The 6,000-nt window shown below is 32.7% G+C and overlaps 1 protein-coding gene across 10 annotated transcripts in view; it reads right to left on the reverse strand.

Annotated features, from left to right (window-relative positions):
* The window catches only part of CEP170 (centrosomal protein 170), a 134,841-nt gene that overhangs the window by 116,985 nt on the left and 11,856 nt on the right, over positions 1-6,000 (reverse strand). The gene's annotated exons all lie outside the window — the stretch shown is intronic.

A 6,000-nucleotide genomic window follows, 5' to 3' on the forward strand; every position in this document is an offset into this window, starting at 1 on the left:
TAACTTTTGGATTTTGAACATGATACCACAAAGTTGCTTTACTAATTTTAAGTAAAGAAACTTACTATTTTCTGTTAAGAAGACTATTTACTCCAGCTTTTTATGACCAGCTCCTTGAATATGCAGCAAAGTTGGAATATAAAAATACAAATGTCCACTAGAATCTGAGGATACCTTAGCCTATCAGATGCTATAAAATAAAATTAATGAACTTTCTCCAAAATTAGGGATTGATGTACTATGGTATGTTGTTAAGAGTTTTTTTTTTTTTTAAAAAGATGTGAGTTTTACATTTTGAAAATTTGTCTTACAATAGAATTGTTAAAAATTCATCTTAAAAGAAATTATTTAAAAGCATGAAAATGAAATTAAAAAAAACATAAAACAGACAGCAAATAGTTCATTTAAAGGATCATTTACCTTTTCTTTAGTGCTAGACTTTGAAGAGTAGTCTATGTTTTATTATTCTACTCTCTTACCTTTTAACCATTTTTCAGTCTACTTACTAACAGGGCTTCTGTTCTCTCCCTCTCAAACTGCCTTGAGAAGCTATGGACAAAAATGACCTCCTAAATGAGAAATCAGTGGTCTTTAGTAATTCTATCTTACATCACCTCTCAACACTGCTGACGACTATTGTCTTCTAGAAACACACACTTTGGTTTCCTCTCACTTCCATGGCTACTCCTCAATCTCTTTGAAAGTCTCCACTTTTCCTTTTTGCTTTACATCTTGTTTTTTTAAGGGTATTCCTTTCCTGTACATGATCCCTTTGGGACTTCTTTGAAGCTATGAGGCTTCAAATACCACTTAATATATTAAGTAACACATCTAAATTTCAAGTCAAAACCTCTTTTAAAGATCCAGACCTTACCTCTGATTACAAATCATTTTGAGTTCAATGTCCTCACCGGCATCTCAGATTTAATTTGAAAAAGATCAAACTCTTCCATCACCAGAACAAAATCTGCATTTCCTCCTGTTTTCCCTGTCTTGGTGAATGGCATCACCAATAGCCAAGTTCTGGGCTCAGGCTCATGGAGGCTGTGGTTCATGTGGCCCATTAGTCCCTTGGACTAATATTTTCCTTGTGTCTTTGGTTTTCTTCATTCTGCTTTGCTCCAGACAGGATGAAACCAATAGATGTATCTTAGACGGCCATAAACCAAGATTTTTTCCTTATAAAATAATTTAAAAAAACAAAACAAACCCGTTGCCATCGAGTCGATTCCAACTCATAGCGATAACAACAATGGGTTCTGAATGTAGTGTTGCAAACTATAAGCACGTTTAACTAGGACATACAAAACAAAAAAAAAAAGGACAGCACTGATTTAATCACCTTATAAAACAGTGTTAACATCCATTTTTTACAGAAATGCCACTAACACTGAAATGACAGCTTTGAGGATCAAATACATGGTAAGAATGCTCTGACTCTAAAACACTTAATTCGAACAGAATTTATGGTTAAAATGTAAGGTAAAAGTATTTAAAAAGATAAAGAAGGTAAGAGTATGATTAGAGCTATATAAAGATTATGTAAACTTTATCAGGAAAACGTGTATTTCCTAATACCTCAGAAAGTCCTTCAGCTTGGACTGGGTGGGTTGATAACATAAGAGGGTGGGGATGGGGGGAGTAGGCTCTGACTGCGAAGAAATAAAGAGAAAAGAAATAGAAAAAGACACAAGAGCACAGGAAACACACAACGTGTTGATTTAGAACGCAGAGATTGCAGAAGAAAACTAAAAATTGGGCCCAAGAACAAGGGAGAGAAGAAACAAACAAGTCAGACATTAGGAATCCTAGTGACCAAAACTGCTAACCTGAGAAGCAGATGAAAGAAAACTGTCAAGACAGTATTCTTTGATGAAATATTCCTATCCCTCACCTTATATCCTTGCAGAGGGTGTGATAACTTTCAACTAACCTAAAATCCACTAACAAAAACATGCCAGATTCTAGTAATGAATTACAGTTTGAATGTTGTTAATAATAATCACTAGACCTGCTTCTGCTGGACACCAAATAGTCCCCCCCCTCCCTTGTCCCTGGCCACCCCACCACTAAGTTTCTAAAATTTACCTTTTTTATCCTGCATTTAATTGTATTCTATTTGTCCCTACCTCTCCAATTTAGCAATTTTGAATTCCTGGTTCAGTATAGTTGATTCTTAACATTCTGGAATTTGTTATATACAAATTCCATAGAATCATGGGATCAAACCCTACTCTCATTTCAAGCTAAGGCGCTAGTGTTTTATTGAACAGTCCAACACAGAATTCTTTGCATAGGTGAAGGGTAGGAACAGTGGAAGTGGAGGTATTGAGATGTAAAACTTAGAACAATTTTTTCATTCCTGGATTTCTTATTGAAGGAAACAGTAGAGCCACTATATTAGCAAAACACTGTGTTTCCTTCAATAACTCTTTTAGCTTAAACAAAAAACAAAATTCTATTTACCATATATCTCTTTAAAAGACACACACACACACACACACACACACACACACACACACACAGAGAGAGCACGCTCCCTCCCAAAAAAGGGATAGCTCAGTGTCATTTTTATCAGCTAGTTATTTACAGAAACTTTAAGTTCAGCAACACTACTGGAATAAAAAATAGTTCATTTCATTTTTAAACTATCATCTGTTCAGTATAGCAGTGGCAGGCTGGAAAATATTTCAATAGCACAAATGATTCAGAAAACTTAAAAGTGAAACATAGTTAACACCAAATGATTTAAAAGCACTTTACACACACACGCACACACACACACAAATACTGATGCCAAAATACACTTCCACCATTGGTGTTTAGATTGTTTCTTCAAACCTTCACTGACGCTGGATATTACATTTATTATTCAAGTTTTTGCCAATTTGATAGAATAAAAACCTCATGTAAATGTCTCTTATCAGTGGTGCATATTAACAGTTTTTAAAATGCAGCCAAAAAATAAGATGGACTGATGAACAGAATGATGGATAGTTAGATAATGTAATAAAACTAGTTTAATATAATGTTAATGGGAGATCCAAGGTGGTAGGTATATGAGTAGTCACTATGAAATTCTTTCAACTTTTCTGTATATTTGAGAATTTTCATAAGTAAAGTATTAGGAAAAAATCTAGAACAATAACCACACACAAACACACACAGCTCTTTGGATTAAAAAAAAAAAAAAGTTTTATAAAAAGGAATTAAAAGAATGAAAAAAAAAGTATCTCCCAAAATAACTCTAGTGAAAAAGAGAATCAAATACCAAATAATTTAGAAAGTACAAACTCCGAGAACACTGTATGTAAAATATAAGGGATGCAACTAAAGTTGTACTAAGAAAAAATTTATAGCCTTCGAGGTGTTTTCAACAAAACTAGAAAAAATAAAGCATTAATGATTTAAAAAGAAATTAAATTAAAAACATAAAAATAATAAATCAGAAAGCAGATTCTTAAAAAAAATATTAAAAACCTGACAGGTTGTTTTCTTATTTTTTCGTCACTCATCATACACACTTAGCTTTGTAATAAAAGGATGTAACTGCAGACAAGATTTTTTTATTTATAAAATAATTACACCTACAACTTTGTGCTTCTAAATCTGAAAATCTCAATAAACTAGTAATCTTCTAAGAAAATAAAAATGACCTGATTCAAAAAGAAGTAGGAACCTCAATAGACCTGAAAATACTATCAAAAACTAAAGCATCCAAACACCTGTTTGAGTCCCCTTCCCTTCTTTCAAATATAACAAGCTAATACACTCAGTGCAGTCTAAATCAAAACCCAAAAATTTTTTTTAATGAGCTTGTCAAAAATAATTCTAAAACACCTGAGGAAAAGATAAGCATATAAAAATAACTAGGTAAATTATGAAAAAACAGTGTAGTATAAGAGAAATATTTTAAAAATATAGTAGTAATATAGCAGTGAAAGAAAAGGCAGATAGGTCGATGGAACAGAATAAAAGATCCAGAAGTAAATCTATATATATTATGAAGACATTTCAAATAGTGACAGAAAATAGAGAGTTATGCAATAAATGATACTGAGACAAAAGGCTGTAAATCTCTAAATATATTTTAGATAAATTAAACATTTACATGTAAAAACTAAAATCATAAATGTAAGAAAAATAGATATGTATTTAATAAAATTTTGTGTATTGGGATTACTTCATAAGGAAATGAGAAATTTGGCTATATACATGCTAAAATCTTTAGTAGATAAAAATAACATAAAAAGGACGAAATGACAACCTAGAAAAAAATTTTACAACATATACATATAACAAAGAAGTTGTTACAAATTACTATGACAATAAACATTTCTTTATAAAAAAATGAGCAAAGGACACATACACAAGAATTCCTATTAAAAATATAACAGACAATAAACACACATTTTTAAAAACTGTTAATATGCACCACTGATAAGAGACATTTACATGAGGTTTTTATTCTATCAAATTGGCAAAAACTTGAATAATAAATGTAATATCCAGCGTCAGTGAAGGTTTGAAGAAACAATCTAAACACCAACGGTGGAAGTGTATTTTGGTATAGGAGGGCAACTGTATTAGAAAATCAGAATAAGTTTTAGAATCCTGCAAATTCTTTGATACAATTAATTTCTGAAATACTACCAAAGGAAAACAGTGATATGAATAGAAGCTCACATTTAAAAAATGTCCACTGCAGTTTACTTACAATTTTAAAATTTTCCATAAATTACAAGTTTGATAAGATATAGTCCTAAGCCACCATTAAAAAGTCGAATCAGAAAGTTTTATCTAATGGTAAAATGTTAAAAGTTTAAACCAGTATGTACACTATGATCTCATATTTTTAGACAAGAATATGTAGCAGTGGTGTCACTGGGTGGTGGGATTATGAATGTGTGCTCTTCTTTTGACTTAATGGTATCTTCCAAATTTCATGCAATGTATAACATTAGCTTTGTAATATAAAAAAACAAACAGTATTTAAAATAAAGTGGTCTTCAATTTGCAGTGCATTATTTAATTATTGCATATCTCATTATTTAATGAGAACTACTTATTGAGCAAAGGAGCCCTGGTGGTATTAACAGTCAAGCAATTGACTGATAACTGCAAGGCTGGTGCTTCGAACTCACCCAGAAACTCCATGGTAGAAAGACCTGGCAATGTGCTTCCATAAAGATTATAGCCAAGAAAATGCTATGGGGCAGTTCTACTCTGTCACATGCGGTTGCTATGAGTCGAGATCAACTTGATGGTATCCAATAACAACAATATTTGTTGAGCAATCAGGGCAAATAACATTGTATAAGGTCCTCAAGATACACATTCATAGCTATAGCCCTATTGTCTCAAAAAGCTTACCACAGGAAGTGCTCTATTTGCAGTGTTCCTTTTCACCAAAATAAATGTTTCATACTTTACATCATCAAGTTGGTTCATCTCCCTTATTCTCTATTTCCTCAAAGCATTTTCTAGCTGGTTGCCAGGAGTTCAAGACCCCTTACCAACAAATTTTGAATTTGTACTTTTTCAATTCCATGTGACACATGAGAAACCACGTGAAAAACTCTTATCCAGTAGAACAACTTCCAGAAAAAAAGCCAGTTAAAGGAGGAAATTTCTCCTTGCCAACTGGCCTGCTTACTTTTTTCTGCCTTCATTCTCATCATTTAGACACTGCTTATAATTGAAGGATGAGTTTAGGAATGAACAAAGGTGTTATCTCAAAGCCTAGTTCAACTTCTCCTCTTTCCAGCTTCATGCCCTTTTCTCTACTCCCAAGATTATAAAATAACATGCAAACTGCCTATGAGGATGGAACACACAAGACGTAAAGAACCAGTGACAAGGGCCAGAAGGCAGAGGGGGACAAGGAAGCTGGTGATAAGGAACCCAAGATTGAGTAAGGATATTGTTGATGTGTTGTGAGATTGTTAACCGTTGTCATAGGGCAACATTTGTAGTAACTGTTAAATGAAAAACTATTTT

The sequence above is a fragment of the Trichechus manatus genome, unplaced genomic scaffold (assembly GCF_000243295.1).
Source record: "Trichechus manatus latirostris isolate Lorelei unplaced genomic scaffold, TriManLat1.0 scaffold00039, whole genome shotgun sequence".
Classification (NCBI taxonomy): Eukaryota; Metazoa; Chordata; class Mammalia; order Sirenia; family Trichechidae; genus Trichechus; species Trichechus manatus.